This window comes from Podarcis liolepis (assembly GCF_965112155.1).
Source record: "Podarcis liolepis genome assembly, chromosome: 5".
NCBI classification, from domain to species: Eukaryota; Metazoa; Chordata; class Lepidosauria; order Squamata; family Lacertidae; genus Podarcis; species Podarcis liolepis.
The window spans coordinates 91,076,204-91,087,561 of record NC_139556.1 but is presented as its reverse complement, the minus strand read 5'-3'; the positions used below and the strand labels follow the sequence as shown (position 1 = coordinate 91,087,561).

Below are 11,358 nucleotides of genomic sequence, written 5' to 3'. Positions count from 1 at the left end.
TTCATGGCCCTGCATACGCTAATGCAGAAATAAATGCTTGCCACATTATTGTTGTAACACACAAACGCCGAGTACTTCAGCATTAACATCTGACAAGCCAGCTGTCATCTTTCCAAAAATACTTGCTGTCTAACAACTATAACACTCACTGCCGCCGCTCCCACTGCTGTTTAGAAACCAGGGGAAGGAATTCTGCTCTGGGGCATTTTGACAGGGTGATAGCTGTTGGAGTGACAGATTTTTGTTTGGTTTTTTTGTTTTGCTCAGATGTTTTAAAGGCCCGTACTCATGTTTCTGAAGGAGAAGTGCTAAACGATTCACTGTGCGTTCGGCGCTCCGCATTCCGGTTCGAAGGGCTTCCTCCTCAGCCATATCTAGGAGGCAGCTGGTGAGCTAACCTGGGCGAAAGGTGAAGAGGGGCAAAAGAGTTGGTACCTTGAGAAAGCAGCTGCTTCTGCCTGCCCCCTTGAGGACTCTGCACATGATGTTTGTCATGCAGGGGGTACAAGCTGCATCCCCCCCCCTGCAGCCAAAGAGGAAGAAGAAGAAGAAGAAGAAGAAGAAGAAGAAGAAGAAGAAGAAGAGGAGGAGGAGGAGTAGGAGTTTGGATTTGATATCCCGCTTTATCACTACCCTAAGGAGTCTCAAAGCGGCTAACATTCTCCTTTCCCTTCCTCCCCCACAACAAACACTCTGTGAGGTGAGTGGGGCTGAGAGACTTCAGAGAAGTGTGACTGGCCCAAGGTCACCCAGCAGCTGCATGTGGAGGAGCGGAGACGCGAACCCGGTTCACCAGATTACGAGACTACCGCTCTTAACCACTACACCACACTGGCTCTCTGTGGCTCAGTGATAGAGCATCTGCTTTGCATGTAGAAGGTCCTGTCTTGGATTACCAGCACCTCCAGATCGGAAAAGGCTTTTGTCTGAAACCATGGTGACCCACTGCCTGCCATTGCCAAGAATACTGGGCTCGATGGCCTAATGGGCAGCTTCTTATGTTTCCATGCAGTGCCAAGGAACAGGGACAAAGAGCCTGCAGACGATGAAAAGGCAAACTTGCATGGATGTAAGAAACACAAGAATTGCCCAAATTCCAAAGGGTCATCTACTCTGGCGCTCTGATCAGCAGTGGTCCAGTAATGTGCTAAAGAGGCTATTTCCTAGATCAAGCTCTGCCCATCTAGTGTAGTCCACTCTGACTAGCTGCAGCTCTCCAGGGCAGTGGCGGAGCATTCCCCGCATGCAGCAGTGTGTATGCACTGCATTGAGGGGGTGCTCTGTGCCGTGGGGGTGGGGTGAGCTGCCGGGGTGACTCCCGCTCACTGGAGCTAAGCAGCTCCGCACTGTGCCATCTGCCTGGCAGCACAGTGGGGAGCCTGTCTGGCCGACGCCACCTGCTTTGAGTGCTGCTCTTTGAGACTCACAAAAACACTGCGGGGCTGGCAGGGCACATGCCTGTTGTGTCCTTCTCAAGCCTCCCTCCAGCTGGAAGGCTGGTACAAAGGACACTAGAGGGCAGGGGTAAAATGGCAGTGGGTTCGCAGGCACCGTGAGCTGTTGCGTCCTTCTCACGGCGCCCTCCAGCTGTTAATAGTCATAATAATTTTATTATTTATACACCACCCATCTGCCTGGGTTTCTCCAGCCAATCTGGGCAGCTGTGAGGAATGTGGCCCCACCCAAAAAAAACCTGTGCCTGCAGCAATGGCCCCCCAGCCCCCCTCCCATGCTACGCCTCTGCTCCAGGATCTTTGGCACATATCTCTCCCACCCCTGGCTATCTCATTCTTCTTTCTTTCAACTGGAAATGTCAGGGATACCAAGCCTGGGAAATTCTGCATGCAAAGTGTGGAAAGAAGAAGGGGGAGTGAGACCAGAATAAAACCATCAAAGCAGAAGGTAGGAAGCATCTTATAACTGGGCAAAGTCAAATGCAAACAAGCATGTTTAACATGGGCATCTCTAGGCTGAATTCAGCGAAATGTTACAGTACATGTTTTTCCCCCCTCTTGGTGTCACTGTAGGGTAGAATTTAGACATCTAGGCAACGTGCCTTTCAAAGCTGAACAGAAATGCTCATGTGCACAAACAGTTCTTAGGGTTCAGTCCTGTCGCAAAAGTGTGCTGTCACACTCTTCGGTGTTGTGCCAGCATTGCTACATGTATGCTGAAGGACATTCTACTAAAGCCCACTATTTCCAGATGCAGCAGAACAGCATCGTCCGGAGCTGTGACAAGACAGAAAGGGCAGTGGAAATGTCTTGGTGGATGAGAAAGTGCAGGGCAAGACGACTCACCCACGTGCTTCCCTCCAGGTATATTGCTCAGCCCAGACAAATCAGCACCATGGCTACATCCTTCTTATCTGATTTTCTGCAGTGACCTTTAAGAATGAGATTGTGACGGACAGCGACCCTAGCAGAGCAGTCCAACACAGTCAAGTTACAATCTCCCTGTGTTGCATCATAAACATGGGGTGGGTGGGTGTCTCTGTTCAACTGAGTTTTACTCAGAGTACACCTAACCCTAACCCTAACTTTAGGAGCAATTCTAAATATGGGAAAGTGGCTTAAATTAAGCCGGCATAGAGTATTAGGTCCAGTCGTGGCCGACTCTGGGGTTGCGCCGCTCATCTCGCTTTATTGGCCGAGGGAGCCGGTGTACAGCTTCTGGGTCATGTAGCCAGCATGACTAAGCCACTTCTGGCAAACCAGAGCAGCGCACGGAAATGCTGTTTACCTTCCCGCCGGAGTGGTACCTATTTATCTACTTGCACTCTGACGTGCTTTCGAACTGCTAGGTTGGCAGGAGCAGGGACCGAGCAACGGGAGTTCACCCCATTGCGGGATTTGAACCGCCGACCTTCTGATCGGCAAGTCCTAGGCTCTGTGGTTTAACCCACAGCACCACCCGCGTCCCTGGCATAGAGTATACCACATCCAATTAGAAGCTGGGCTACGGCCAGCTGAACTGGACTAAGCATGGTATATTGGCTTAAGCCTACGTGACTTGGGAACACACAGTGGCATAGTGTGGGGGGTGCAGGGGGGGCCGGCCGCACCGGGCGCAACTTCTGGGGGGGGGCGCGCTCACTGCCTCCGGAGTCGCCGAAGAGCCTCGGGCGCAGGCTGTAGCAGAGCCCCATGTCTCGTGGAACCGACGAGCTGGCAGCGGCTCTCAGCGCTCGCCGCGGTCCCCACGAGTCAGGGCCGCGGAGGGTGCGCCAGGCAGCCCCTCCTCACCGTCGGGCAGCGTTCGCCTGCGGGGCTCGGCCAGCGCGCTGGGCTGGCCGCGTGGAGTCGCCGAGGAGCCGCCGCCACCTGCCATGCCGCCCTGCTTCAACCATGTCCGACAGCCGGCTCGAGGCTCCTTCCGGCCAGGTCTCCCGACGGGGCGCTGCGGGTGGAGGCTCCGGCACCAAGCGCCATGCCGCCGAGGCTCGGGTCGCTGTCTGGACGCGCGCAGCCCGCCAAACGCGCCATCAGCGGCGAATGAAGCGCCCAGCCGGAGCCACCTGCCCTCTAGTGCCTGCGCGCCAAGACCGCCCACCCGCCCCGGCGGCCCCCCCCCCGCGCCGGCGGCCGGCCGACGCACTGGCCCCAGAGCCGCCCCCTCCCCGCGCCAGAAAGAAGCCGCGTCAGGACTAGCCGGGCCGGGGAGGGAGACCGAGAAGGCTGCGCCGCGACGCCCAAAGACGCGCGTCTTGGCGCAAAGGGGCCCGCAGCACCCAGATGCGGAAGGGACCCTCTCCCCCTGACCCGCCACTGAACTGCAATTTCCAGCTCCCTTGGCAAATCCCAGTCCCCAATCCCCAAGATGCTTTATTTGAGGCAGGGGTCCTTTAATTGCAAAAACAACACCACGGAGGGCAGTAGTCACCACGAAGTTTGCCTCAGAGTAGAGCCGTCAGTATTAATGACCATGGTTAGGGGTTAGGGGGCGCAAATTACTTGCCTTGCCCCGGGTTAGGGGGCGCAAATTACTTGCCTTGCCCCGGGTGCTGATAACCCACGCTACGCCGCTGGGAACACAACATAGAATCATAAAACTGTAGTTGGAATGATCCCAAGGGTCATCTAGTCCAACTCTCTGCAATGCAGGAATCTCAACCAAACTTTCTTATTGTCAGAAAGTTCTTTCTGGTGTTTAGTCAGAATCTCCTTTCTTGTAACTTGAAGGCATTAGTTCAGATCCTACCCTCTGTGGCAGAAGAAAACAAGCTTGCTCCGTCTTCCATGTGGCAGCCCATGAGATATTTGAAGATGGCTATCCTATCTCCTCTCAGTCTCCTTTTCCCCCAAGCTAAAAATACCCAGCTCCTTCAACCAGCTCTCATAAGGTTTGGTTTCTACACCCTTGATAATCTTGGTTGCCCTCCTCTGCACACATTCCAGTTTGTCAACAACCTTCTTAAATTATGGCAACCAGAACTGGACACAGTATTCCAGGTGTGGTCTGAACAAGGCAGAATAGGGTAGAACTACGACTTCCCTATACAGTGGTGCCTCGCAAGACGAAAAGAATCCGTTCTGTGATTCTCTTCGTCTAGCGGTTTTTTCGTCTTGCGAAGCAAGCCCATTGACGGATTAGCGGATTAGCGCTATTAGCGGCTTTTAGCGGCTTATCTGCTGATCAGATCATCTGATAAGTGGCTTAGTGGCTTAGAAAAGGGGGGGGGAGGGAAAAACCCCACAGGAACTCGCAAGGCATTGTCGTCTTGCGAAGCAAGCCCATAGGAAATTCGTTTTGCGAAGCACCTCCAAAACGGAAAACTCTTTCGTCTAGCGAGTTTTCCGTCTTGCGAGGCATTCGTTTTGCAGGGCACCACTGTATCTGGACATTATACTTCTGTTGATGCAGCTAGCATAAATTAAACTAGCAAAAAGGGTGGTGTAACTCAAACTCTATTGAAAGGCTTGCTTTCCCTCCAACAGCCTTACACAGCCTAGCTCCTGAATGGAGTTTCAGTCTGGAGTACTTTGTCCCTGGTTACCTGAAAACAACTTCTTGTGTTTAGGATTATACCCTAATTTAGGTCCATTAATTACAATGGTCTTGAAAATTCCTCAGCAACATCCCCACCCGAATCTCTCCTCCTCATGTTATTCAGGGGAGCCTTGATCTCTAATATTTTCTGGGTGCCTTCCTGGCATGACACATAATAGAATCCAGTAAGTTCTTTTCAGTTGCACTTCTCATAGATGCTTGGAACCATATTTCATTGAAAGGAAAATCTGTGATCCTTATGTAACCTTTCAATTAGAGCCGTAGCAACATTTGGAAAGAAGAATAGCTTTTCAACTTCTGGAGGGCAGTCTAAATAAATTGCCGCTTGTCAAAGAATCTGGTTGCATGTGGTGATTTTCTGACATTCAGATGCTTTTTTGTGTGTGCATTTATGGGAGGAAATTGGAATGCAGGCAGAGTCGTCCTGCTGGAATTTTAAATAGTCTCAGAGAGTTAGTATTCTTCCTCACTTGGCATTTTCTTCTGACTTCGGCACAAGAAACAGCAGGCAGCTCTCATTGTATTGCCCCTCTCTTCCTCTCAGATGATTTGTCAGCCTTAGAGGTCATTTGAAGATTTCTACCTGGTGGATTTTGCTAAGGAGGTTTCATTCTTGAAAAGACAACGTGTATTCTTGGGATGGTTTATAGCCTGACAGTTGGCAGATTCTTTCAAAGGGACAGAGAGAGAGACTGAGAAAAAGGAGTATTGAAACAGATTTTGGGCACAGGTAACTAACCCCTCTTTCCCCTCCTTCTGTCGTTTCCTGGAGGGGCAACATTTTTGGGCTCAAATGTTTACTTGATTTTACAAAAACAACAAGCACTGAGGTGCCCCAGTTAATGAGATTATTATTATTTTAAGATTTAAAAGCTGGATTTTGCTAGTCCATTCACAGGCAGTGAAGTGGGGCAAGGAGGGGGCATTCAGTTGCTGTGGTGGCTGACTGATTTTAACAACAACAACAACAACAACAACAATAATGCAGTGTTGCTCTGATGGGACTTTGGCCAGCAATATTTTTCAATAGCTACCGGTATATTACTCATTTAAAAATTAAAAAAACGAGAGAGACTCTTGAATTAATAGCCCCTTCATGGGAAAACAAAGCCACATGGGGCAATTATTCACAGGGAGGATGTTCAAAGGGAAGTTAATGTGCCAATCCCTCACTTGGGATGATCAGGAAGCGACAAAATGGCTGAACTGGCAAGCATTTAACTTTTATTTGACGTTGGCCAGGGATCTTTGCTGAACGAGGCTTAACTTGTGAGTAGGCATTCTAGAAAGGTCTCAGCCACGGGGAAGGACAGTACAGTGGTACCTCGGGTTAAGTACTTAATTCGTTCTGGAGGTCCGTTCTTAACCTGAAACTGTTCTTAACCTGAAGCATCACTTTAGCTAATGGGGCCTGCTGCTGCCGCCGCGCTGCCGGAGCCCGATTTCTGTTCTTATCCTGAAGCAAAGTTCTTAACCTGAAGCACTATTTCTGGTTTAGCGCAGTCTGTAACCTGAAGCGTATGTAACCTGAAGCAAATGTAACCCGTGGTACCACTGTACTTGTTTACATGGCACTATATTAAATGCTGTGTGGAGCCCCTGTTTTAATGCAGTGGTTGGCTATCTGAGGGGAAACAATCAGTCTATCCAGATGTTCCTTTTCCTCACTCAGTTAAAATTACATGAGGGAGAGCATGGTGACAGCTCTGGCATCATCTTCCCCTTGCTTACAACAGTCTGTGATTTGAAGGCCAAACCTCCTGCACTCAGGGAAGCTTTTCTGAGTTTAGGACCCTGCATAACCAGGAGTAGCCAACATGTTGTCATTCAGATGTTGATGGACTCCAACTCCCATTAACCTCATCCAGCTTGGCCAATGGTCAGGGATACTGGGAGTTACAGCTGGAGGCACCGTGTTGGCTGTTGCTGCTCTCAATCACGCAGGGAGTTGGGCAGGCCTAGGAGACTCATCCCTGGAAAACTCTGCCCTTCAGCTCAAAGGGAAAGTGATGGTTGGAGAGGGTAGGGCTTGCCAGAACCACCTTTCCCCTCCCAATCTCTCCATGACTTTATCAGATGAGGAATGCCTGATTTAGTGCCTCAGCAGCACTAAAAGACTCAGTGTGGGATCAACTCTAGTTACAGAGATTTCAGTCTTTCTGAATTCCTTGGTCTCTGGAGAGAAGCTATAGAAGAAGACCAGGATGGTGCTGCTCTGTCTAAAGCTTGATTTACCGCTGCTCAAGCTGTTTGAGATCCTTGAATAAAGACTACTGTGGAATGACAAAGTGCCCATCTAATTTCTGTGCGTCGAAGCTTCATCTCTAAATCTGTGAAACGCCTGGTAAGCAAAATCATACAGGAAGCACTGGGATATTTCTTTGCTTTTTCAGATATGATTATCAGATGGTTTCCATGCCAGCATTTTCTCCTTTTTTATGACATCGCAATCAGGCCTGAAAGCGAACGAATGGGGCATCATCAATCAAAAATATGGTGGGACTGATACATATTTTTTTTTGTTGCCTTCCCACCCCATCCCACTCCCCTCCCCCCAGTTGCAGCATCGCTAGGTGAAACAAGCCTGCAAATATCGCACAGAGGTTGTCAGGCTTCCTGACATGCCCAGGTAGGGAAACCTCCCATGGAGCAATTCATCACCTTTTTAATCCTTTTAACGCCAATGGAGACATGCCAAACCCACTTCCAAGCTGATCTGCATTGCCACTTTCAGGGCTTATAGGTCATCTTGGGGGAAATGGTACATGGTTGCCAAAGAACCAATTCAGTGAAATTTATTGAGCTTCCTCTATCTCACGCTCTCTATAATACCCACCCACAAAGGCCATGCTTCCCATTATTATCCTGGCATCAAGAGATTAGGGCATCAAACAAAAGCCCTAGGGGGATACATTAAACCCCATTTCCAGAACCTCGTAGGAAATTTGTGACCCATAATAATCTTTGAGGAAAAATTTACTGAATCTTAAAAGTAAGAGGAATACATTTTCCACTTCACTGAAATAGTTATTTTGACCAGTCAGCTGCACACTGCGCTGTTGTGCATCATAGGCTTGTTATTGTTACCTGTTCAGGTATGTAGCGCGGCATTGGCATGTGGGGAGGAGGGGCTATGCTGAGAGTGGCAGAGCACATCACTTGCATTCAGAAAGCCATATTTCAGTCTCCAGCATCTCTAGTGAGCAAGATTATGCTTCCAGAAGAAATATTTGCCTCAGAAGATGCCCTTGTTGGCTCAGATAGGGACAAGCAGGGCTTTTCTTCAGCTGGAACTCACCGGAACTCAGTTCCTCTCAGGTGGCAGCCATTGCCATTCTAAGAGAATGAGGAAGGAGTTCATTGTAAGCTTTGGCACCCCTTTTTCTAGAAAAATAGGACTGAGGACTACCTTAGTTTGGTTGTCTATGCATTTCCTGTAAGATGATTCTGGGGTGCTTGACTATGGGTTGGCTTGGGGTCATTTGCATTCAGCACCATCAGACACATACCTGAGCACACAACCAATGGCATTTGGGATGATTTATTTTATGATGAGAGGTGTGTGTGTTTACTGGCAAGGGGAACTGTCTTTCAACATGACAGACCAAAGCTACGTGCAGCATATGGGATGACTGCATTAACCAGCTCATTTTGCTAATCGAGCTGGTGACTTTGACAGGATCACGGCAGATTTAACAGCCTGGTATGATGTGCTAACGAAGTCCCCAAACCCCAAACTCCCTCTTATAAGGTATACCAAACTGTTCGACATGATTGTCATAAACGGTTGTTTACCTTTTCCAAATGTCAGAATCAAGGTGATAGTTTAGACACACAAATGACTCACAGGGGCTTCTGTTTAAACAATTATGTTGACAATTAAGTGTACATAAGAACAATGGTCTCATCGCACCGAAGCTGAAAGAATATCCTTCTCCTGCATGGTTACAAAGACAGCTTTAACACAAGTTTTATTCAGCTCATGTTTTCAGCTCTAGAGAATCCGTCTTGAATGCCACAAGATGGTGGATGGGTTGGATAACTCTTTCATTATTATTTGCTTCTGCCGTGGATGGCCAATAGGATCTGGTCCCTGAGGAGCGATATGATACGTACAGCCATATCAGGGGAAAAACAACACCATGATCTAAAAACTTGATATATCCAGGAGACCTGACTAAGCTTGGAACTTTCCTGAAGCATCAATTTTGGCTGAGCAAACCAAAGGAATAACACTCAGATAGAGCTCACTAGTTCACAGTCCAGTTTGGGGGCATGGGACACAGGACAGGGGGCAAACCCCTAAGCTCAGGGAGCCAAATGCAGCTCCCCACTCTTCTCTCCCCACTCCTCACCTCTCACTAAGCCAAACCTCTCTCTCTGCTCCTAAGACACTCTCCTAGAGTGCTTTTGCTTGGTTCTAATGACCTAATTTTCACATCACATTAAACCATAGTTTAAAACAAACTATAGTTTAATGTGAACAAGGGAGGGGAGGAAGCATCTGGAAGTGATATGCCATCCCTTCCTGGGTAACTGTATAGAGGAAATGATGGTGGCCCTATGTACCTATTGGGACAGCCATATTTTTTTTTACTATACAATGTTCCTGGTGGCCTTACAGGTACATGACACCCAGTTCAAGGGCAGGGGAAGGGGCCTTACACTTCGCAGGACTTGGTTTTCAATAGTTTCCAGCAAGTGTCACACTTTCAAGTTGCTGCTGCAAGCTGCTAGAAATGATTTAGAAGAAAGAAAAAAGAACCTGGGAATAAGCCCTTAGACTACCTTGGTAAAGGTAAAGGTACCCCTGACCATTAGGTCCAGTCATGGACGACTCTGGGGTTGCGGCGCTCATCTCGCTTTATTGGCCGAGAGAGCCGGCGTACAGCTTCTGGGTCATGTGGCCGGCATGACTAAGCCACTTCTGGCGAACCAGAGCAGTGCATGGAAACACCGTTTACCTTCCCACTGGAGCTGTACCTATTTATCTACTTGCACTCTGACGTGCTTTCAAACTGCTAGGTTGGCAGGAGCTGGGACAGAGCAACGGGAGCTCACCCCATCGCGGGGATTCGAACCAGCGACCTTCTGATTGGCAAGTCCTAGGCTCTGTGGTTTAACCCACAGCGCCACCCGCGTCCCACTGCCATATATAATAAACTACAAAATCAAGTCCTAGGCTCTGTGGTTTAACCCACAGTGCCACCCATGTCCCAACAGCGCCACCCGCGTCCCACTTACCTTGGAAAGTGCTTCCAAAACTATTTCAATCTGTTGAAAGTGCGGCAGTTTTAAATGTTTTTAAAATGAATTTCTCTTAATGCAAATCTGCATAGACTTGGGAAGGAACAAGCTTGGCGGTCTACTCATGGGCAAGGGACATGGGTTGGAGAAAGATGGTTTCGTCTATCACTACCTAAGATGTTATTGGAATCCAGCTGTCATCCTGCCCTATCCAACATGGCCAATGGTCAGGAATAATAGAATCATAGAGTTGTAGAGTTGGATGGAACCCAACTCGAGTGTTCATGGAAGATAAGCATCACCCTCTGAGCATCTCCAATGAAAGAGAGTCCATCACCCTCTGAGGGAGACCATTCCACTGTCAAATAGCTCTTACCGTCATAAACAAGCTTGCTCCCTCTTCTTTATAACAGCCCTGTAAATATTTGAAGCTGGGTGTTCTATCTCCTTTCAGTCTACTGACGTCCACTGAGGTATAGATTGGCTACCTCTGTCCTAGAAAAACAGTCTTTCCTGTTTTGGTAGATTCCTCCCAATGGCTTCTATATTTCTTTGATTTTCTAGTTGTCTGCTGCAGTCGTAACTCGTAGTTCAAGCTGACCTTCTTTCTGCCTGGGCACGTAAACAAGGGAGAAGGAGCCATGTCCTCAACACCGAAGGGATTTCTTTAGTGTTCAAACTCATGTTTGCATACAGGAGTCACAAGTTTGTTGTCTATTGTTTGTTTGTGCATCTTAAGCATCTTTAAGCTTGAGCTTTTGGGCAAATAGACTGCTATGTTCCATACAAACCTGTCGTGCTCATTAACTATTTAGCTAATAATAAATGTTTCATGGTGTTGAAGTCAATGCCGCTTAGCATTACTTCGCAAGACAGCTGCTGAGCCTTGTGTTTTGTCAATCCCACCTCTCGACCTCTGACTCATCTTCCACCTCGAGCTCGAAAAGGAAAAAGAAGAGAGTTTGAAATGCCAGTTCCAAACCACTAAAAATGAAAGGCGTCCCCTGACATGAAATTCCATAAATAAAGCATCCAGAATTCTTTGGAAAGCCATATACTATGCATAATGGTCATGGCTGGTACCAGACGAGAGCTCGGAGG

The 11,358-nt window shown here is 48.5% G+C and overlaps 1 long non-coding RNA gene across 1 annotated transcript; it reads left to right on the top strand.

Annotated features, from left to right (window-relative positions):
- Nucleotides 1-1,461: 1,461 nt before the first annotated feature.
- On the top strand, nucleotides 1,462-11,041 carry LOC310707517. The gene is made up of 4 exons (XR_014526534.1): nucleotides 1,462-2,318; nucleotides 5,555-5,740; nucleotides 7,404-7,506; nucleotides 10,822-11,041. It is a non-coding gene; the product is annotated as an uncharacterized lncRNA (long non-coding RNA).
- Nucleotides 11,042-11,358: the final 317 nt, after the last annotated feature.